Raw genomic sequence first — 24,260 nt, forward strand, 5'->3', positions numbered from 1 at the left:
TGATGATCTTAAGGGTCTTTTCCAAGATAAATGATCCTATGATTCTATGATTTTTTGCTGCATGGAATTTTTCTGCGGGCAGCATAGCTTCCGGGTCCTGGTAGACTTGCTTTTAACTGTGTACGGGAAAGCTCCAAAGAGACAAACAGTGGAAACCCTATTATCTTATTCTAGAGAATTTGCTTCACAATTTAGAGACACTTTGTTCCCAGAAACTCTTTTTCATAGCCTAATATAGTTTCATTCTGATACTGAGAAGTAAGACTGTATGTAGAAATTTTCTGTTTACTTCAGGCCCTTTCCCTTTGCAGATTAGACATCACTCTTATCTTCAGAACTGCACTTTGGGTGACAGGAGGTAAGTGCCATTCAACAAGCTTTCCTTGACGGCAGCTCTTCTTGTCCCTCAGCAAGGAGGGTGTATTATGTTTGACATTATGAAGTTTACGTAGAACTATACTGATCTAAATGTGCTTTTTTACGTCCTATGTGTAACCACTAGTACCACTTCTTGCATACTTGATCATGGGCTGGAGACTAAGCCATCTAACTTTTCAGTATATATATATATTAATCCATTCATCCAGTAACAGCTGACTGTATACCTAGCATGAATTATTTGTTGCAAACATGATTTTCTGTTGCTCATGCAGTTGGTTTTACTGGTCTGTTAACAGGTATGAACTATCCACACAAATATTTTTCAGCCTGGGCTGTTCCTGTGGCATCTAATGAAAAGTGCAATATACACATCAGCAAAATGTTGTGGCATTCTTATTGTGCAAACTTGAGGGAGAATTCCTGCTTTAAGAGCTTGTTGGGACATACAAACATTTCTGTGAAATAGATGTTTTCTTAAAGAAAATGAACTAAGTAATGCTCTCCAGTTTTAGGTTAGTCTTACTGTTTCTTACGGATGTTTAGAAATACATAATTTCAGCAGTAGAATGCAATGCCTAGACTGATAAATCAGTCCTTTTTTATCATTTTGCAGAACAAAACATTTGGCAGAGTGAGGAGAACAGTTTAGGTACAGGGGTGTCTTTCTGAGATTTAAAAGTGAAGCACTGTAAGGTGTCTGCATTTTTGACAATGGACTTTTAGAACTGTTTGGAATTCCAGCAAAAGGCCTAAGGAAATCCCTAAAAAGAGGTCAAAGGGCATTTGGCAGGTCATGGAAAAAATCTTATTGCCTTTGGGCCTATCCCAGTTTGGGCAGACTGTCACGGGACCATGTCATCATATGTCATCCGTTATTTGAGTTAGACAAATTCTCAGCTGCTTTTTTAGCCTATACTCTTTTATTGATCTCAGAGGGAATTTTGCCCAAGAAAGAAATGAATAGTGCTTCAGGATTCAATGCTGGATTTTTATGTTCCTGGTCTGGACCATGCATGTGACCAGATTTCTGAGTGAAAGGCAGGACAAAATGAAGATGTTATGTGAAGAGCAGAGGATTGAATTTCTGGTTTAAAAATCCAAATTAATCTATCAGCAGGAGATTTGCAGTCTGTTTAGAGTATTTCTAATTTGTACAAGCCCATGTGGACCTATTCCTTTCTCATTTAATGGCACACCCAGAACTTCCATTGGCTTCAGTGCAATTATTCTTACAGCTCCGGGAACTTTCCCAATAAGCCTGCACCGAAGACCACTTAGCTAAGTCGGAATGCTTCCAGTAACATCTGTACGCCCTGGTCTGGCCTGTATATGCAGGTACTTCTGAGCTGAGTACTACTGAAGATAGCCTATGCTCTTGTTTAAAGAATATAAAACAAATTAAATTCTCTGATCAATAATACTTTTTCAATGTCAAAAGCAGTAACAACAGGAAAAGCTACCAATAAGAATTACAAAAATTATATGATGGATACTGCAATTTGCAATATGTAACGGCTCAGAAAGGAGATTTGTTTCTTCTGGAGTTTGATTGAGGTCACTGATTTTGGGACGTCTCGGTTCTACTGGGAACAGCATTTGTAAATATTGCAATATTTACATAACATATAGATTTTATGTTATATTTTCAGATCTGTGACAGTAATATAAACACTGGTATTAGTGTTTTGAATTTTGGTAGGTTTCTTTAACTGAAAAAATTCTAACAGAACTTATAAACTTGGGTCTTGCTCTTGTGAATACTTATCACTACTTACTACTTAAGTGTGTGACTAGTCCTGTAGGACTGAAAATTCAGGGGAATACCTAACCAGATGTAAGCTGAGTATATCAGTGCATGTTTTCATATTCAGGGTTTTAAATTTTTAAAGAAACTGCATAGGAATCTTATAATCTACTTCAAAAAAACTTTTGGAATAAGAAACAAGAACATTATTCACTAACCTAAAGTAAAGAGGAAGAAAACTTAGACTGTCAAACTGCAAAATGGACTGAAATGAGAAAAGTGTATTTACCCAGTTTGGGATCTGGCAAGCACACCTGAAATACTTTTTTTTCTTTCTTTCTTATTCACGAAGAGTTGCAGGATTTGAGTTAGGTCTAAAGTCAAAATAAATACGGTACCTCACTCAAGAAGAACTTACCTCATTTATTTAAGAATTCATATAAAGCATTCGACAGGGTTGAGTGGTATTTTATTTAGTTAAATTAGGGTTTGAGGTTTGTAAAGTTTAAACTTGGTCCCCTTTTGAGAATGATTTAAGACAGGAACGCTATAATCATCTAGTTATATGAGGCTGGAGCAGGTGCAGGGTATGGAAAAATGTTCTTTTCCCTCCCATCTGTTCTCTGAAGAACTATTTAATTCTTCTTGCAGGAATCTGTTAAAAGCTTTTCCTAAGGTTTCCCTGTAGGCAGACAATTCGCTGCAGAACCTCACAGGCAGTGCCTTTGGATGCACTGGGAGTAACTTATGCACAGGCTCTTTCTGCTTCTCCAGGTGGAATGAAGAAAACAGGAAAGTATGCTTAGGGATCCTCTGCGTACCTTTCTTCCAAGTACAGCAGAGACTGGACTGACTGAGGAGTAGCATCGCAATCCATTTCTGCTAATGGGAATAACATTACTTTCTGTTGTATGTAAAACAATGACTGGAACTGAGTTGCTTTCCCTCCTATATGAGCATCTGTCAGTTATTCCAGTTTTGTTTTTTGAATATCCAAATAAATGATAAACGAAAGCGAAACCACCTTGAAAATGTTTCAATTTGTAACAGTTTCTGCTTCTGAATCAAGGCAACTTGAGTTTATCAGGCTAGATGTCCTGTTGTTGGGGAAATAAGCTGTGCTACGTTCCTTACTTCTTTGTTTGCCTTCATGACAGGGGTCCCCAGATGTCTGAGCTTTGAATTTTTTTAAACTCAGGGTCATATTCTCTTCTTAGTGCAGATTTCTTCACAACACTTCTGCTAATATTAATGGGATTCATACATAAATCCCTTTTGTAGATAGAGAGGAAGGGATCCCAAATGTTTTTTTCTTCCCAGCTGTATATTGGGAATGCCATCAGATGAGAAGGTAGAAAAGAGTACCAGTTTACAGCAGAAACATATTAGAGGAATTCCCCCAACACAGACCTCCCCTGCAGCAAAACAGAAGTATGTGCATACAGGAAAAGTCTGTCAAGTTTGGTGTGAGCTTGGATTTAAGCTTCCTCCAAGCTCTGAAGAGCTGGAATCCAGCGTTTGGGTCTGACCCATCGTTACATTGTAAGCTGACGGGGTCAAAGTCACAGCTAAGGGTAAAAATCTTTCCTGCTTAACCTTGGAAATCTGAAAGACAAAATTTTAGATTTTTCTCTAAAATAACTGAAGAGAATGTCCTTCCAGAGCATGATTTTTTCTCCTCCTTTGATAGACCTGTTATGATGGGACAAATTTCTCTTTACAGGTTCCTGTCTCTATCCACCGGTTAGCAAGGGTACCTGGCTAAATGCAGGCTTTACAGATAGCTAAAATAAGTGAGTTGAATGCTACTCAACATTGCCACACTTGGATGTGTTTAGAAAAATGATAGCACGTCATCTTCATTTCTAATTTGAGCTTTCTTGTTGGGTTTTCCATGAGCTGGTATCGATCGACTGAAATGGACCTTTAACTCAGACAGTGATTGGGCTCACAGATAGCACAGTTTTGAATGCAGGGAAATCCTCCATATTTCCAGGGTGTTTTAATTTTTTTTGTCACCTTTTATTCCCAAAAGCCTTGGTATCACAGAAAACATTTAAGCAAAAGACACCAGGCTGCAGTAATGCATATGCATGTTGTCATTAGACATTGCAATACCAATCTGGTCCTGCTATTGGGGAAGTTTGTCCAGGAGAGATTAGAAAACTGAGCACTACCTGTACAGTTCAGCACAGTGCAGAGAACCCAAGTTAGTGGTGAACAAACCACCTTGAGAAACGAGAAGCGGCATAGCTACGGCAGCATGGCACTCTACCTAAGCTAATAAGCACTGCCTCTTCAAAGTATTTATTTGTTTGGGTGCACCACGATGCTGTTCGTCTTTTCAGATCTAGGTTCGATCACATATATTGTGCTGTGCTGGTTGGTTATACAACCCTTTTCTGATTGACATTGGGGCTACCTGTGGAAACAAGAAATAGCATTGCCTCGAAGAAACAGTTCAGTTAGGTATTCGTAGTTCACAAAGCAGTTTTTCAGTATGACATTGCAATATATTTACCGTTGTGCTTGCATTTTGGTACCACTTAGGGATGTGGTTTATTGTTTTGGTTACTAGCTTTACTGGTTGAATGTAACCCTACCTCCAGGTTTAATGGAGCCCACAGTTTAGTTTTTGGTAGTCTTGCGTAGAGCAGGGAGTTGGACTTTATGATCCTTATGGATCCCTTCCAACTTGAGATATTCTATGATTCTATGATATAAGCCCATCAACTAAATCACTGAAGGGAAGGAGAATATTCTGGGAAGGTATGACAAGAGGCTTGCTTTGGTTTTATACCTTGCCTTCTAGATGCATACTCTTGGCCTCCACTGGAGAGAGAGGACTGGGCTAAATGGAGCATCTGCCCCCATATATCCCCATGTTATTCAGGGGACTTTATGTATGTACACAAATATACACACGCACACACATATCAAGTCTTTCAGTCTTCCAGGTGCTGTGGGTAATTATTAGCATCCCTTTTCTAATAAATAGGTAAGTGGAAACACAGACTTGTCCTGTGACATGGGTAGCAGGTCCCAGGGACATATGGATCGAGAACCCAGAGTCTCTTGGTTCCTAGTTCAGGTCCTAGGTTAGTCGTCTTACCTACACACACATCCTTCCTGCTTGAACTCTTCAACATACATCATAGGGGTAACTTGAACTGTCTAGCCCGGAGATGGAAAAGGATAGTTCTCTCAAAGAAACCCTGTATGGATTTCTTTCACCACTATATGGGACTAGACCGTTATATGGGCCCGTTAAGACATTAAAGTGAGAGGAGGGCATGTAATTGCTAGTCTTCCTGCCCAGATGGCAGGAGTGCTACTTTCATGCTTTCCAGTTGTTCTTTGCAAGTCCAGTAGGGAAAGTGTTGAGCCTGCTCACAGAACAAGTCACAGGTATGCAGTGCTGCTACCATGCCAAATAATTGTACGTTAGTCACTTTTTATTGTGTCTGCATGCTCAAATTTATGTGGATGTATTGTATGTATAGTTTATGTATAAATATATGAAAGTACACAAGTGTACCTGCATGCACCCAAGGGAGGCACTGCATTTAGCAGCTTCACTTCGAATGACCTGGGAGTAAAGGCTTGAAGGTAATTTGAATGTCCATAGCAGCTCTTCTTTCTTCTCTGTAGAAGGACCACGCATGTTATATATCCGCCTTGTAAATTTGTTCTTTCCAGACACTTTTGAGTAATGGGATCAGGACTGTATTTGTCTTAAAGAAGTGTGGGTGATCTGAGCAGTTATTTCTATGATATTGAAAGCATGTTTCAGATACAAGAAAGAGTTCTGCTAATCTTGGTTTCTAATAGTGCTGTCTCTGATAATGTTTTCCTTTTGTGGCCTTGAGTAGATCACATCACCCCTTTGCCACTGATTTCCCATCTCAAAGAGCCATTGTGAGCCTTGACTAAGTAACACTTAGAAGGATTATTGAAAATGAAAGCTAGTTGTGCAAATGCTTGGATAGAAAACCAAACAGTATGATCTTAGAGTGGTGTTTTCCATAGGCATCCTGATGAACTTTACCTGAAACTTAGCTCTGTATCTGTGAGCTTCAAAAAGCAGAGACACTATCTGTAGTATTATATTTAGTTTTATTCATTAAAGAGATGTTTGAAATACGTTATTCTGTTTAGTCCAGGGAGCAGCCCCAAGTTAAGTGATGTGTTATGGGCTGCTTTGTGGGACGAAAGCACAACAGGAGAAAATACTCTATTTTCCTTTTCCAGTTTTTGCATTGTGACCTGACATTTATGTATATTGCATAAGCAAATTCTGAGCACTGCAGCTTCACTGACTTGGGAGCTGACAAAGATGTTTTGTCCTTTTTACTTGCTTTTTGTCATTTTCTAAGAAGTTAAACGTACTGTACTATGCAGCTCTTTTCCAGATATCACAGAAAGGCTTGGTCATAGACTTTAGATGAAGCTGCACTATAACTGTTTGTTCATGTCCAGCTTTTCAATACAAAAATAATGTGTACCTGAGTTCAACCAAAATGGTTGTGTCTGCCTGATTATATCATCTATAGAGGCCAAATAATCTAAAGTATGCATGGTTTGATAGACTAAGCATCCAACAAAAGCTTCCTTAAAATGAGTCATATCTTCGATTCAAGAGTCACATTAGTTGAAATGAATCAGTCTTCCTCTTGCTGGCACTGGTAAACTTAAGAAGCAAAAGAATTGCTGCAGCATAACAATGCCATCCATTGTAAGGCAGTGCCAGCCAGGGATACCAGGCAGCAACCAGCCAGGCCAAATCAGCCACTTATTTGTTAATTCCAGGAATGTCTCAAATATTTGAGGGCAATTTCCGGATAGAGCAGTGATGGTGGAGGGTTCTGGCATTACAGTTTGTCAAGGCGTGATGGATCTCGTGTTTGGAAGTGTTCACATTAGGGCACTCATTTCATTACACTTAAGTAATTGTCCTTCACACTGTTCCAGCAGGAGTGGCAAAAAACTGCATGGACAAATAAAGCAAACAGCACTTCTTTCAGCATCCCATCTGGAGGCCAAGTTCATTTTTCCTTTCTCTCTTTTTGAAACTTAACTTTACATCGAGGAAGAGGTCAAAATTCAGGCACAATATTTCAGATGTGCTCACCTAACATGTATTATAGTTACTACGTCCTGGTCATTTTTAGGCATAAAGGGAATTTATCTTTATCTTTATCTTTCCTTATTCCCTTGCTGTCCTAGTGCTGTCTTCTCTGTATTTGCATTACAGATTTATCAGGTCTTTTGCAAGTACCTCCACTCAGTGTACCGACACCTATTCCTTCAAGTGTTTCTCTCCCTTCATTACATCTTCTTAACTGACAGTTATTCTCCCACGCCAGGTCAAGCTCTCATTTCCTTGATCTCTCTCTTATCTATTTTTTTCCTTCTGTTCTCACAATTCAAAGAAGTCTCTCACCGTATGGATTGAATGCAGACATAACCAAGTGAAATTCTATGGCTTACATTACTTAGGAGGTAAAACCATGCTAGTTGGGCAGACTCTTTGAGCCATAAATCTATTAATTTATTCATTTTGATTCCATGGACAAGTGTTTCGTTCTGACCTCTGTAGTTGCGTCCAGACTTTTGCATGAGCAATATTTTAGATTTCTTTGTGCAAACAAGATGCATACGCATCAGTCAGTTCCAACCTTGGTAGCATAAATTCACACAGAAAAAGAAATTTCAATCTAAATAACAGTAAAATGCAAGGAAAAAAAGCATGCCTGAAAAGAAAAATACTCAATTCTTTTTATAGATTATCATTCTGCAGTCATAGTATTTGAGCGTGTCCCAAAAGTTCATTAAGCAGTGCAGCTAATATCTGACATGAATTTATGGTCTTGTTTGGCTTTTGCTTTTCCAGCAATACAATACAGTACCCAACTTATACCCTGCATTTTTGTTCCCATGCCTTTTCGAGTTCTGTTTCTAGTCTGTCCTGTTTACTCACTTCTCTCAGCTGTTTTCCCTAATTTAGTGAATATAGGTCTAGCATGTTTCCTAGAGACACGGTTCTCAATTTCTTTAAAGCAACCTTTCTGCTCTGGTATAAGCAATATTCTCCTTGTCCACTTCTCATGTATTCAGGCCTGGTGTTAGGCCAGACCTGTTGTTCTTCAGAACTGAACGAGTGATGCTCATTATAGCCCACTCGGCTGCTGAAAAACTGCCTCCTGCTTAATTTTTCTCCAAAGGCTGATGGAATTTGTGGAGTTCCTGTTTTTGCACCCTGCTCCAAACATTGGTCAAGGATGACTGTTTCCCACTTAACACTGGCCTGGTCTTGTCTGCTATACTTCTCCCTTTCAACCGTCAAGTGCAAAACCAAGGTTAAGATTAACTGCTTACCCAACAGCAGTCTGCATTGCGAAGCAAGATACCCGAGATGAACACAGTTTCCTTCATGTTCACAAACTGACTTGAGATTGGAGCAATGCAGGTTTGCTGGGATCAGTTCGGAGAGGCAAGGCAAATGCAGGGTGGCTGTAGAGTTAGCCAAAAATGGTGATTACAGTCTGACACAGAAAATAGTCCCAGGAAAACCAGTTAAAACTGAGAGCAGCTATAGTTTAATATTTTGGGAGTGGTGGGGAAACAATGGATGTTCTTCATTGGTAGACTGTTGGCTCAATAAAATGTAGGGATTCTTTCTGAATGTGTACGTAGGTCTCAGACTGGGCCGGCTGTCTTGTTCCCTGTTTTTTTAATGTATTAACCAAATGTGTAAGAAATTGAAACCATGCAATGAGCAGCATTTGCTCTCTGCAAACTTGCAGTGCACCAGCTGTGAGAGGGTACGTGTTCCTGGGGATATGCAGTTTTTATACTCTTTTCTGACTAGCACCATATAGTTACATCTTCAGTCAATAAATGTATGTGTTTTTAATATATATATACACATGCACATATATATCATTTAAGTAAATAGCTGTGGAAAGGAGGAGAAATAGTTATAAAAATAAGCATTCTGAACAACAAACAAGCTTAGTGTACAACTAAAGGAAACTTTGAAGAAACAGGCCTTCATGAAGGAATAACATTGTTGAAACCATATGTTTTCCATGTACCAGGAGACTGTTTTAATAGTTTACAAATGTATTTAACCACAGAAAGCCTAAAATTAGTCAGTGTTTTAAAGGGCTAAAGATTGACACAAGTCATTCCAGTTAGTAAAGGGCTTCTTTTCATCCAGATCCAGTGAATAAACTTATGTAACTGAGCAGGAGGAGGTGTTTGGGGGGGACTGCTGTGTCTACGGCTGCTGATTAGAGTTGTACAAAACTTTGCTGCTAATTTGCAGTATCTGTCTTCTTCAGGCATTGTGTCTGGTGGGAAGTATGGTGACCTACACCACAAGTAACCTGGGTTCTGTCCCTGCTCTGCTGTTGGTATGCTAAATGATCTTGAACAAGGCATTCCTCCTTGTTGTACTAGTTTTGCCCTCATAAATTAGGAAATCACTTTGTAATCAACTTTGAGAACTGCTGATGAAGGGTGCTGGATAGGAGCTTTGCCAGTCTTTTCTCCCAAAGTTTGCTGGAGTTTAGTAGCTTAAGGCAAAACTCAGGTGAGTCTTTAGGGCCTCCAGGTTTTGTGCTGAAGTTGTACAAAACCTTGAATATGGCATGTTTTCATTTTAACAGCTCCAGGGTTAGTCTGAGCTTTGGCCCCCCATCGTTAACAGGGTTTGCGAACCTCAGGAAATCTTTCATCATCTGATCTAAATTATGAATTGGCAATGAAATCAAGATCTTCTGTTGAGCAGCAAAGGTTTTATGAGTCTGTGCAACACTGTCTCCACAAAAGCTTAGTTCTCTTGGCAGTGCTCAAACGCCATCTCTGCTCTGCTGCACACCCTGTTCATTCTCCTGTTCATCCTTAGATGAACTTCATCCCAGATGGCTTCATCCTTAATTGATTCTGGACTGTGTATGACCACAGCTGAGGCGTGCATAATGATGTCACCCTGTTCTGTGATATCACAGGCCTCTGCTGAACATGATCTGGGTTTCTGCATCCATGATACGTGTTCTCAAATGTAACGTGTTGCCCTTTCAATCCAACTGGACATCTTCCTCATCACAACAGCTATTTTCATTGTGGTTTGAACTACTTACAGAGAGAACTAAGTCACAGAGCTACCTGACAATGTCAGAGTCATTGAATAGTGTTTGAGCATGCTTTCCAGCTAGCTATGTAGTGGCTCTGTGCTCACTTGAAAGGTTTTCATCCCAGTGGCTCTTGTACTGCGTTTCAAGTCTGTAAGGAACTCATTTTTATTCTACACAGCCCTTGGTAGGAGCAAGCTTAAGAAAAGAAGATGCACCTAGAAGAAGGGAGAAAGGTGGTTTTGGTCCTCAATAGGTAGGTCTCATGCTTTACCAGAAATCTGAACGGGATCTCTTTTTTTTTTTTCCCATGGTGAAAATGCACTAAACGTGCAAGCAGAAGAATCTTACTAGACTTTCTGCATTACTAGAAATCCTATCCGGGTCTTTTATTTAAAACATGGTCAAAATGTACCTAAGAAGAGGAGCTGTATTTAGCTCCTTTAATAAAGTATTCCTTTCGGTGTCTGTCAAAAATGGTCACATGGTAAACACTGAACAAAAATTTGAAATGTTAAAGGAATAAAACTCTTCAGGGAATAAATTATTTTTACAACTGGCCAATATAAAATAATACAGTACAATTCTCTTAAAGTAGTAATTGATAAAGGAATAAAACTGCTAAAAGAGTATATTTTTCATTCGCTGGAGCTAACTGTATAATAGCACTCAGCTGTATTTAATCTCCAGGGACCTACGGAACAGGTACAAAAATGAATGTAACTTAAAATCGACATGAGTGATCTTTAATGAGATCTGTGCTACCTGCTGCCTACTGTCAACAGCCATGTTACTGCAGCAAGCCTACTCACTCAGCCCCATGGTACTTTGCCATTCTGAGCCTTTTTTTAATCTGGTTGTTAAGTAGATAATTCCCAAGGCATCCCTATTAAGTGAAAAAGAATTACTCTTCCAGCCTGACACCTGAGGAAACTGAGATACAGAGAGGATAAAGCCTTTGCCCAGGGTCAGACTGGTTTGTTCTGCCATGTAACATGGCTGTAATGGGCCTTGGTCCTTCCAGAATGATGGATGAAAACACACTAGAATAAAAATTTTTAATTGTGGTTTCACTGGATACTGCAAAACAGGCTTACAGCTGTGTTGGAACCAGGTCCTTCAGTGTCCTACAGCGCGCACCCGAATCTCAGTATGGAAACCAAGTATCAATTTTATATAGTGACTGGTTAATTAAAGAGTTATTTCAGTGTATTACAGAGCTACAAGAGTGGGCTTCAAAGGCTGACCTCACATGGGCAAAAAGAGGGAGGTCATCCCAAAAGGGAGAAAATTACCCTGCTGTGTGGCTATAGTGTGATTCTTGTTTGCCTTACAAACAGGTCTGTCCCAGAAACTTTTTAAACTTTCATTGAGAAGAAGAAACTTTTCATTGAGAAACTATCAAGAAGATAAATTTTTCATTAGGTAGATACATTCAGAGAGATTCTTGGTTGAGGAGAGTGGAAAGAAAGTGGAGATGTGCAATAATGCATATAAATGGCATTTCATTTATCCTTCGTACGTCTTGGTGGGTCTTTGAGAGGCCAAGTGATTTCTAGCTCATGCAGGCTTCACCCAGTGATGTTCTCTCCCTGAGGTCTCTTCCTGTTTTTCCATCCAGTGTTCAGACTGTCTGTCCCTGCAGAAGTAGTTTGTTCTTCTTGAGATCAGTTGCACTAAAGCAGTTGTATAGAATTAGGCTTTTTAACTGTCTGTCAACTAGTTTTGGGTTGGCTGCTGCTTCTCTGCCACTGCCTGCGAGCTCATTCTCCATGAATTTAATCAGAAGTAAAACCAAGAGCTTTTATCTGAATAGTCTTAAATTTGGGGTATATTTTAAAACTGAATCCTTCTTTCTATTAACGTTATGAAACTACCTTCTTTACATAGCACTTCCTTATAAAGCTATTGACCCAATTGTATTAAATTTTAAAGACATTTGAAATTTAGAAATGGTTCTACATTTTACAGCATTTCTGGTTTTGATAGCCCCTAAGAAAATGAGATAACTGGCTTTTTTTTTTTCTTGCACTGTTTACTTTGTTTAGTTCTAGAGGAGAAGATGCAAGAAACTTTGATGAGTGGGTAAAAATAGTAGAAGGTAAAGGTGCCTTTGTAAAGCTCTACCCCATGCATACCCTGTGCCCTTGCATCATGGAGTATACTCTCCTAGCCTGTTCATTGTAAACAGACTGCATTAATTCAGGAATAGTAGCATGCTTTTATCAATAATACAGAGGTAGTTTCCCTTTATGATCCACAATATCAGTTACAATTTTACACTCACTATCTTAGGCTAGAAATTGTTATACTTTGAGACCTGGGGGGATGAAATTTTTTTAAAAAAAAACAGAAAGCTAGAAAAAAGCTTCAGTCTTTTTTTTTTTTTAATGGTGGTTTTATGCATATAGGAAGAAGTGAGGAAAGAGAGAATGAGAATAAATTGCAGTATTTCTAACATACCCAATAATATATTTTGTTTCTGCCTCACTTCAAAGTGACCCAAATGAATGTTGTTTAAACTTGGCTTATTTTGTAGATACCCTTGAGAGCCTGGTAATAAATCAAATGCCAAACAAGTTAGTTCAGTAGTTTTAAAGTGGTGTGTATACATAACATATGTAGACGGAATATCACTTGTGCCTGAACCTCACTATTTTTCTCAGTTGAGATCTGTCTCCATTCTCATGGAAACCAACCACTGATTGACAGTAATGCTGTGAACTTCCGCTTATTAGCTAATGCATTTTCACTGACTTTTCATGAAAATAGGAGCTGAGCAGAGCATTATGGAATATTCATGGAACACAATTCCAGAGAGAGAGGTCTCGGGGTCAGGAGGAGGGAGGGAATGGGAGACAGATGCCAGATTGCCTGTAGAGAGTCCAAGCATGTGTTTCTGTTTGTAGCAATGATGCACATGCCTTTTGCGGGTGCAATTATTGCTTCTGCCTTTGAAAGTTTCACCATAAATCTGTTTCTCAATCTCCCTTCATTTTTGACCCAAATTAACCTCTTCTCCATACAGTTCTGTTACTTAACCTCAGTTTCTCCTGGGAATATCTGTGCACCACCATGCTGTAGGTGTTCTGTCCTGAATTTTAGAGATCACTCTGAATTCAAATCTGTTTCTGGACAGATTTAATTCATTAAGTATTTCTGCCTTTTCATGATTTTCATGCACTGGATTTTATATTTCACTGAGTCATTGCAATGAACAACACCACATGAGTGAAAAAAAATCATTCACCCTTTATTTTTGGTCTCTGCCTATCATCCAGCTTTAAGCAAAGGCATACGATCTGTAAGCAGCTGAAAACTGAGACCTAAAGTATTTGAATATCCATTTAACATATCGTGACACTTTCCTTTTAATCTATCAAACGCTTAAAAATCTGATTTCTCTTGTTCTAGCAATAGCTTGTCTTATTTGAGTGACACCTCGGGTCTAATGAAGCTGACTGCAGGTGACGCACAGCTAACTCTGCAACAGATGTGGGGTGAAAGCTTTTAGCAGCCATGCACCCTCCAAGTGGGAATTCCCAGCCTGTAGTATCTGTGACATTGATACTGCGCTATTTTTCCATGTCAGACTTGGGCTTTATTGTGGACCTGACAGGTTCAAAGTCACATAAGCTACGTCTTGTCGCAGAGTGTTTCAGAGAAGAGGGATTTAAGTGTATTACCATTTATTAGTTTTATTTAGGAAATGGACAAAAAATTGCATCTCAATATTCTTGTACTCTTAGGGAGCTTTGAACCTTCTGTGAATTTTCTTAACTTGGGCCTAATCTCTAGGCTGGGATGCTAGCAAATGTGCTTCAGCTTGCTAGGTGAAGAGATTGCAGTTAAATTCAACTGCTAGTTGTGCGGTAGCCAACTGAATAGAATATGCACTGGTTTTAAATGTAGTCTAAGTTACCGTGAAGAGCTAAGTATTAGAATAGAGAGTCATATCATACTACGTACAAAGTCAGGAACTTTCTGTGCCCTGTCCTTCTGGAAAGAGAAGCTCTTCAATAGCTGAGGAGCTTGTCTTGGGGAGAAATAGCATGTTGCCTACAGTTTTTCCCAAATGCTTGAGGTGCATCTCCCGTGGTACGTCCTGCAATGTGCAGGAGCGATGCTGGGAGAGTAAGAGCTGTGGAGTAGCTCACAAATACGAGCCTTGTGGTGCTGGGTAAGTCAAGGAGGGTCAGACAGGTTGGCCGAGTTTCATGGTTGCTAATGTGCTGCCCACAGTGGTTTGAAGTAACTGCAGCCTGTATCCGTTCTGTCAAAGCTGAGTGGTAGACTTCATCCCACATGGGATGCAACCAACTAAATAGGGTTGGTCACTTGGGATAGCAGTTGTGTATGGGTGCCCGTTGTCCTAAAGGCACTGTGAGCTTAGTGGGTTCCAGCCAAGAGCTCTCTACAATGCTATTTATCAAGAAAGCCATTCTTTTGAGCTAGAGGTGTGTATCTGGGCCCTCAAAATAGAAGTAATTTAAATGCATATATATGTGTTTTTATTTATTTTATATTATATGGGGCAAAGTTGCCTGAAGCCTGTTTATTAGTTAATAACCCCCTCCAGGTTACCGTCTCTAATCTTGTAATGAAATTGAGTTAATAAATCCAAGATATTATTAAATAAAGTAAGTATTTAATATTACTTGTCTTCTTTGAATCCAAGTTGCAATACAACAGAATTTCATTTTATAAATAACACCTTTCGTGCTAGCACCACAGGGCATGATTCAAAAGAATCTAAATAGAACATGAATGCTGTAATCAAATGCAGACCCCAGGAAGGCAGATTAAAAAGGCATGTTGCTGGTTAGCGCAGCAGACAGGGTAAGTATAGCCGGTCACAGCAGAGAAGCTAGTTACAAAAACAAGGGCACAATCAAATTAAAGTTGCTTGCTTGCCCACTCCAAACCATGACTGACTGCTTCTGTGTCCGTGACCTTTTTTTTTTAATAAAGGAAGATTTTGAGAGGTTGTTACATTTCAATTGCTTTGTACTAAACAAGAAAACAACAAAAATCTCAACTCTGTGTTTGCATCTGGAGGCCACTAGGAGAATCTCTATTTATAGATAGAGACACTGCATCTGGAGAAGACTTTTGCACTAGGTTTATCTCATCTCTCTCTGTTTATTTCATCTGTTTGCACCCACTGCCAAAGACTCTGTATCTCCTCCTATATAGAGGAACATACAGCAGAGGGGAAAGCTGCAGGGAACTGCCATGAAGCTTCCCTCGCAGAGATCCTGCAAGTGTTCAGTGCTGAGGGCAGGATTGGCAAGAGCGAAGGAAACTAGTCTCCAAATCCCGTGAAGCCCAGGATCCAGAGGCAGCCCAGTCACGGTATGACTCCCCTTGTAGTGCTGCCTGGCCTGCCGCACGTGCCTGGCTCTCCTGCCTGTACCATCTTGCTATCTTTCTTCCTTGACGGGGTCACAAAGGTGGAGCAGAGGGTAATGGAGCAAAAAGCAGAATTAACCTCTCTGTGCTTATCTGCAGCTGCTCCCGAGGTCTGGTCGCAAGATGGCCTTTCTCTAAGCACAGAGCCTTTGCTGCGTGGAGGGATGCATGGAGGGGAGGGAGAGAAAAATCAGGGTCTCCAAGCACTCTCCTGCCTCTGCTGGGTTTCTTCCCCCTTTCTTTGCTGAGGTGGGGGAGAGCATCAGCCCCTTTGAGGTTTGTCCTTAGACTGATTTGGTTTGGACAAACTGAGGTTTGTCCTTAGACTGAAGGCAGGCAGAGAAACCCTTAGGTTGTACTGTTGTTTTTAAAAGGATTTTGTTTAGCCCTGTATTTTGTGTGTGCGTATGTAGAATTGCAGCCAAACGCATTTAGCGTTCTAGTTCAAGAGCTAGCAGCCAAGTCAGGAGGTAGAAATAAAACTCCGATGATTTTATTTATATGTGTGTGTGTACAGATGTATGTATTTGTGTGTGTAACATTGCGTTATGAATATTACAAAATATTATATAGAGAAAACAAGTGTTTTAATTAGGCACCACCTCCGAGTTATTTGAATATAGGCCCCAAGAAGAAGGAACGTCAGTACAGTTGCCTCACCAACCTATGTAAACAATGAAAATATTTCTGTAGGCAGTCTATTGCTTTTACTTTAACAGGTAGGATCAAACTAGCCTAATGCAAAATAATGAAATGCAAAAACTAGTCTGTAAACAGTATTGCGGAAGGAAAAAAAAATAAACCTTCCAGAGTGGCCTGCTGTACTCAAGGTAAATGAAATATTTAGTGATGGCAGCAGCAAAAAATGAAATATGAGATCTTGCATCCCAAGTTATTAGTGACCTGTTAAAAGACAGGCTGAAAAGTGCCTTTACCAAATTAAAACTTTGAAAAAGGGCACGAATGGGAAATGTCAAAATAAAAAATTGGGGGAAAATTATTGTCCTCCTGGCTCTTATTATTTTGCAGTTCTGAGGCTGCGGCCACTGTTAACGGTAGTGAAACAAGAATGGCACAATTCAGTCTCCTGAAATCTGTAATGGAAATAGTCTGCGCTGACAGGCAGACAGTTGGAATTTGCTGAGATTTTGATCACAATTGTGTGATCTGTTTGCTCATGTGTTTTTTTGTTTAGTCTAATTTTCAGAAACTTCGTAGGCTTTTTTTTTTAAATAGAAGATTTCATTTGGTTCTCTGCTCCCTGTTTTTATAGTACAGCTATCCCTAATGCTTAATGATACTAAATAATAAGAATGCCAGAGTGCTTAATTTAATATCTGCTATTGATCTCTGGACTGTTTAGCATATGACTTCTTAAACACAGAGGGCCATATACTGCCCTCACTTCCATCTACGTAAATCCCCTAAAGGCAGCTAAGGTATTGGGAACCTAAGGTCAGTTGATCAGCCTGCCCATTGTGTTGCCTGCTTAGAAATGTTGAAGGTTTTCCTCGGCATGGTCAGGAATTATTTTTTCTAATTCTGTTCCATTATCCTTTGCGCGCCACTCTGCTCTCTGAGCACCTGGCTCTCTGGACACTTCTCAGTAATAAGCCTTCACTTGAAAGAGCTCAAATTTGTCTCAATTTTCGTAAGTATTTCTGGCAATGCTAGTAAACATGCAGGTAGTGAGAGGTGAACGATGAGCTGATCCGTAAATGAGCAAAGCAATTCTTAGTGAGATCAGATCAGCTGATAGCTTCTCTCTGTTGCCAAAAGGCCTTTCAGGTATCAGCATGTATGAGCTAGATGGTCAGATTTACAATTTGCTGATTAGTCTGGTAAAATCGACTAGACTCCCCTCCTTCCCACAGCTCCCCCTGTGCTGTATCGGTGATGTCACTTCTACTGCTCCATCTTAAGAAGTCTCTTGAAAATGTTTCCTTCTTTTATTTTATTAAGATCACCTTGGTATCGTAGATCTAGAAATGCTTTAATAGCTTCCCCAAAAGATCTGAGCCTGAAGGAGCTGTGATTTACTATAAATTTTGCATGAAAGACTCTCAGCTTTTATTTTCAACCATACTTCAATCTTAAGCTTGTCTCTGCCTTATCCACCTGCATCGTAGACTGATTGTTGCTAACAAGAGTCTATGACAGCATTGCTTTGCCAGCAAGAACACACAGATGTAAAACTAATTAGTTTAAAAAACATGTTTTCATTTGTGTCTTGCAAATACGGTAGTCCTCAGGAATTCAACAGATTAGGCAATTTTTTTGAGATTTGGGAAGCTGAGTTTTGGGATGGGCACTGTACACATTCGGCATTGCAGCTCTGTCTCAAATGGAAGAGTCGCCTAGGTACAAAGTGCAGATTGAGACTGCCAGGACATTTCCAGTTATCTCCTGATCTTTTAGTCTTTTGCCCCACTTCTCTGAAGTAGGTCCTCACCTGCTGTACTCTGTGTACTCTGCTTTCCTAGTCATGACCCAAAACACGGCATTGCCAAGCACCTCAGTTCTCATCAGCAATCTGTGATCTTCTAATGCTGTGCACGCAAGGCAGGTTTAATAAGCTCCCTAATAATGACTTGTAGCATACTGGTTTCTCGTAGACTCAGGCCATCCCCCATTCTAGGTCTCCAAATGTGCTTGATAAATTATTTGAATTACTCTTTCAATTGCCATCTGTAGTTCCTCATAAAGAGACTGCTATTTGCCGCACGTTGTGCCAAATCATGCAATAGTTTTTTGCAAAGCTAGGGACTGTACTGAAATCACCAAAGTCGTGTCACTTGTGAACTGCAGTACGATAAAATGTTAGCTTTAAGCAGACTACAGTTGCAGTCTTGTGAGATGAGAACAAAGGCATTGGAACTCTGGCCCATAAATATAAAAAATTCTGGGGAGATACGGAAGAAGAGAGGTTCATGCACCTTGGTTTTTTTTAAATACATACATAAAAATATTATTGTAACTATGTGTCACAAAATGCATAAAATGTTCGTATTATGCATAAATAAATATACACATATATACATACAGCTAGATCCACACGCATACATATACTGTGACCTTGTCGTCCTTCCCCTGGCCTTGAACTTCCTCCCTGAATGTGTCCTAATGGCAGAGCGATGATCGGATCTAAAGAAATTTAGCACTGCGTGAAACCTTGGAATAGTGACATCTGTTGAATTTGGACAGCTTTGTTTGTCTACTGGGAAATCGCATGAACTTCCCAATGTTTTTTTTTTGAGTTCGCGTTGCCCTCCTCCTCCTCCTCCTCTTCCTCCTCTCCCCACCCCCCCCATAAGGGAGGGTAGTTTCAGGAGACATGGCTGCTTTCTTGCTTTCTGGTGTGGTGTAAAGTTTTCCGTCGAGAGACAATAATGTACATTCCTCTGGCAGGATGGGATGGATTTTTTTGTTTCTCTTGCTGTTGTTTATTTATAAGACATTTCCTCTTGCTTAGTGGAAGTTTGATCGTAAGAGGCTCCAGTGATTTTCCTTCCCACCTCTCCCCTCCCTAATTTCTGTGCCTCGGCACTCGCTCTGGAACAGAGCGAACTCCAAAAGCCCATCGGCGCAGGGCGCGCTTCACAGCCAAGCCCTGCCACTCTCCAGAGACTGTGAGGTGATTCTCCTTCGTCACCGCTTGGACCAGGAACCACAGCCCTGGTGAGTGGTGAGCTCCCAGAATTTGATGTTTCAAGGCTTCTATTCTCGGGGCCGCCGCGGTGAAGCAGGAAATAAAGGTTTTTTTGTTGTGTTTTGCCCTTTTTTTTTTTTTTTTTTTTTTTTTTTTTAATATAAAAACAAAATCAGCAAGAAGCACAGAGGAATACGGAGCGTGGAGCAGACGCTTGCCGAGCTGAGGGCAGGGAGCTCCGCGTCGGCCGGGCAGGGGGGCTGCGCCCGACCTGGCGTCCCCGCCGCCACCAGTGGGGGTCAGGCTCGGCAGCCGCGCCCGGGCTGCCGGCGGGGGGGGCAAGAGGGGCTGGGTGAGCCGGGGGGGGGGCATGGGAGAGGGGGGAAATAATGTTAATCCTTTGCTTGGAGTTTCTGTCTGGCAAGTTTTCATGCCTCTGTGTTCTGAGCATTTACATTATGCTCTGAATACCTGATTGCCCAGCCAAGCAGAAAAGAAACTCTACAGTGGATGCATAGTAAAAGAAAATGCTTCTGTGGAAGCCACCTCTGGGAATAGGAAGAACTAGTTGGTTTATCGGCTGCTGGTCCATTTGAGGGGGAGTGAAGGGTTGGATTTTTTAATTTATTTTTTTTTTAACTCTCTCACTTCCCTTCTGTTCTCTTTGTGTCTGTGTGGGGAACGGGCAATCAGAAAAAAGATGTACTTTGGAGAATTTCATATGCAAGATCTTGGATGCTAAAGAATTAAGTGTCTCAGCCAACATCACGGTACTTACAGAGAGTTCTTTCCAGCTGTTGGATAGGGAGGTCGAGGCATAGAAAGCTGCAGCGGTTTGCTCAAGGCCACATGGGAAAGCCAGTGAAAGAAAAAGGAGTAGGAGATGCTTCTCTAGTTCCAGGCCCAGATTGCTCAGGGTCTCCTTTTGCCCTCTCCTGCCCTGCTGAATGTATCACTTCTGTTAATCTTCTACTGCTGTAGTGCTAAAGAAGGCCAGGGTGGTGTGTGGGCTGTTCCATTCATCCTTCATCATCTCCCATATTATCTGACTTGAAGAAATGAATCATTTCTTGACTAACGTTTTCTACTCTTAACAAAGTAGGCATATAAGAAACACAGGGCAGCAGTCAAAATATTTGTATTTTGAGGTATTACCCTGTTCTGTGAAACATGTCCCTGGCAAAAGAACAAGATGTTTAATGGGCACCAATGTATGTCACATGCGATATTAACTAGGAAGCATTCTTCTCATCCTGGTCTTGTTTTTGAGTTGGAGTCATTCAGCAGGTGTATCGACAAGCATGTCTCTCTGACCCCCAGGGAGACAGCCCCTCTGCAAATGCTGCTGGTCACCTGTGACGGACAGCAGTCCAGTCACCCTTTCCCTGGTTTCATGCCCAGTATAAGTCATGAGGACAGTACGTAAAGGCTGGCTTTGAATGATCTGTCGCTGGAGTGATCGGAGGCTTTGACATTGACTTCAGAACTGAGCTCAATATTAAATCACATCCAACCCAAACTAAAGTACTTGCTATTTCTTATAACCAGTAAGTAAAGTCATGCAAGACTTGGTGGTTTTACTGCTTGGCAGTTTTTGCAAATATTTTCCTTGGTTGCGATCCATGTGGGGTTCTCAGTCCCACCCCCTGCTTCAGTTTCAGCCTGAAGTTTGACTAAGCCCAAAAACTTCACGTGGAAGATAGACAAAACCTCCGAGTTTCATCTGGTTTTGCCTTAGAACCATAAAGAACTGTGAACTCCTCTTTTTTTCATATGCAAAACCGTAAGTTGACCATAGACGTTTTTCAGCACTGAGCAGCGAGGGTTAGCTCTTTCTCTTAGTTCCCTGGTGCTGTGGAACCTCTCTCTGAACCTGAACTAAATCACCCGCTCTTAACAAAACCCGCAATTAAGTTGGCTGATCCCCTCAGTAAAGAGTCTTACATACACATACATCAAAGCCCCAGTCCAAATGGTCCCAGCTTTTGACTAAATTGGTGTTAAGATCCCGACTTGGCTGTTGCATCACCTTTCTGCAGTGTACTCAAAGCAGCTGACAGATCAGAACATCCCAAACTTTCAGGCAGTTCACATCACAGATAGAAACATAATGGATTTTTTTCTTTTCTCTAAATGGGCTATACTGAACGCCCACACACACTTTTGGGTCTGATCTTTGAAGCTTATCTCTGATTTACTTTCTCCCTCCAGGCAGTGTAAGTCTGAAAGACATAAGTACTTCTGAAATGGAAAGTTCTCAAAGCACAGTGCTAAATGTCTGAAACTTCAAACTTCTGCCTGTATAACACTTGTTCTCTGGATATACTGAAGTCAAGGGCTGTCACTCTGTCAACTTTCACCAAGAAGGCAAAACAGTGTTTAATCTCTTTTTTAAGAGACTCTGTGTTGCTCTAAACATCTCGATGTTTAAATTATTTAATTAATGTATTTATTCTGCAAGTCTCTGCGGTAGCAAGGGAACTTGTCTTTGCTGGTATTTATGTACAGCAATGGGGAGAAAATCAGCAGTCTTTCTTATTATGGTATAAGCTGCTTATTGAATGTAGTCCAAGGTTATAATGGTTTGTCTATGGTCTAAAATCATTAGGGTGAAAATCTGCAATTTCAAATCATATTTTAACCGTCTGTTTAAACACTCTGGGATGGTAAGATGATGAGCTGTCTCATTAGTAGTAGCTTCTTTGTCTACTGTGTAATAGTTTACCATAGTTGCTTTAAAAAATGGAAATTAATACATACAGTCATTTTTTTTATAGATGCACAGTTTGCTTCTAGCAGTAGCCATTTTAGTTACATCATCCCTTCCAACCGGTAATCTCAAAGTGCTTTACACGCACTGTTGAATTGTTCTATCTATGGGTAGAACAGAACCCGCTTGTTCTACCCATAGATAAAGTGGGAAGGGTATCATCTCTCGCCTGACACAAGCAAAGAGAAAATGGTAGTCTTTCGCTCGTGTTCAAACCACCAGTTTATACTTTTGGGGAATAGAATATATATTTATGTAGTAGAATCAAAACCACTGTTTTCTGCACAACAGTTTTGTTTGATGTGATATGCTTGTTGTTCTGTGACTGTTAACTACATCAGACACGAACAAAGCACAGAAAAGGATGTAATGATAAAGATACACAGATTCAGAGGTACTGGGACACTTCAGAAGCACAAGAACTTAAGCTATATCCAGAGACAATTTTTGCAGTAAAAGTACATAAAAGCAACTGCCTTATTTTGAGTGCATTGCCCGTTTTAAAGTATGCCAAATTTTTTTTCTTATTTTATATTCTAAGCCTATCTTTTCCAGAAGTTGAACAATAGCTTGTTTTCCAGGGTCACAACATTGAAACAGCGCTAACGTCTGTTCCTGTAAATCAGAAAAGAAAGTAAAACTTGATTTTGAATTAAGTCATATGACAGGGAAAGTTATGAAAGTAAAAGGGATCTACAAGTTACTGAGGTAAAGCAGCCACTAACCTAATTATCGCTAATTATCAACTGCAGAGTTGTGTTGTGACATGGAACATTTGAACAATTAACTCATGTCCTCAGCTAAAGGATAAAGAAATAGCAAGGTGCATGAACAGTAAAATGAAGGTTTTTCTTCCTGTCCTGGGCTGGGAAGGGGGATGGATGAATAACGTAATGAGAATAGAGGGAAGTGGAATAGGCTTTAGGAGAGCTGAATCCGTATCCCAGATCCATCACTCTGTGATCTGTACCTCTATCTGTGTTTCACTTGCCCACCTGTAAAATGGAAATATTTTTTCCTGCCCTCACAGGGCCACCGGGAAGGAAAACTTGATCAGATTTAGCCAGGCTCAGGCATGCTCAAAAAAAAAAAAGCTGTAAATACAGCGCATAGATACCCCCGTTGCTGCCTCGTTTGTTTTTTCCTCTGTGCATGCTCCGAGTTCCTGGAACTGAGGCGAGTTCCAGAGCTAGCATGGGTCTGTGCTGCTGGCAAAACAAAGCAGGTGCAAATTACGGTGGAAATGAAATAGCTGGTGCTTTGAGGCAGTGGAGTGCCCAGTTCACCTCAGGGTATATGTCTGCGTTCACAAAACATGGCTGTCACGCACACCCTGATTCATTAGATGTGTTATCTGGCAAACAAGAAGCCTAATCATATTTTAGCGGGAACATTCTTATGATAAACTCTGCTTTAGTGAAACTCCGCATATAGTGCAATTTCTCCCGGCCGCGTATATTACACGGTGAAGAAAAGCTACCCCGCTGCGTATCAGAAGGCTGTAATTTCATTTAGGGGTTCTATTGACATCGTAAACTGCGAGAGCAGAGCTCAAGTGGCTATTTAAGTCATAGGAACTTCAGACTGAAATTACTGCCTGGCAGTAACCGGCCCTCCCCCCACGGGCCCCCACGTACGTACTTCATGTTTTCATCCCTCTGCCTATAAATAATAAATCTCTTCGGTGGCTTTGGAAGAGAGCGGTTCCAAAATACCGGCGTTATCCGCCACCGTCGCCGTCGGTGGCCCCTTCCCAACAGGCAGGGGAAGGAGCGGGAGCCTCAAGCCGAAGGTGGGACCGTGCCCGGAGATCGCCAGTGCTCCAGGGCTGCTGCTCCGCTCTGGCTCGGGAGGCGTCCGCCGGCTGTCAGCAGCGAAGGTGAATACGCCCGTGCTCACTAGCAAGGCTGTTTGTTGCCATCGTAGCTGACATACCTGACCTTTCCCACTCGTAAGCTGTAGATACCCACCCTGGCACACGTGAAGATAAATGCACTGTGCCACCTGCGATCCACAAGGCTACAGCACATCCTCTATTTATACCGCCTCGCTGAAATCGCTCCCTGCAGCCCCAGGGCTGCCCCGCTGCTGGGAGAGCGGGAAAGGGGACGGGTGCGGAGAGAGGGCTCGGCGCTGCCCCAGGTCCGTGCCCGGGAGAGCGGAGCT

The 24,260-nt window shown here is 41.0% G+C and overlaps 1 protein-coding gene across 14 annotated transcripts in view; it reads left to right on the forward strand.

Moving 5' to 3' along the window:
• ZBTB20 (zinc finger and BTB domain containing 20) overlaps window positions 1–24,260 on the forward strand; it is a 470,118-nt gene that overhangs the window by 254,358 nt on the left and 191,500 nt on the right. For 7 of the 14 annotated variants that reach the window (XM_072882091.1, XM_072882038.1, XM_072882100.1 and 4 more), the window contains one exon: window positions 312–358. The exons of the other annotated variants lie outside the window; for them this stretch is intronic. The gene's annotated coding sequence lies outside the window, so the exon portion shown is untranslated. The remainder of the gene's footprint in view (window positions 1–311; window positions 359–24,260) is intronic. 14 annotated transcript variants of the gene reach the window in all.

The sequence above is a fragment of the Ciconia boyciana genome, chromosome 1, assembly GCF_034638445.1.
Source record: "Ciconia boyciana chromosome 1, ASM3463844v1, whole genome shotgun sequence".
In the NCBI taxonomy this organism is placed as follows: domain Eukaryota; kingdom Metazoa; phylum Chordata; class Aves; order Ciconiiformes; family Ciconiidae; genus Ciconia; species Ciconia boyciana.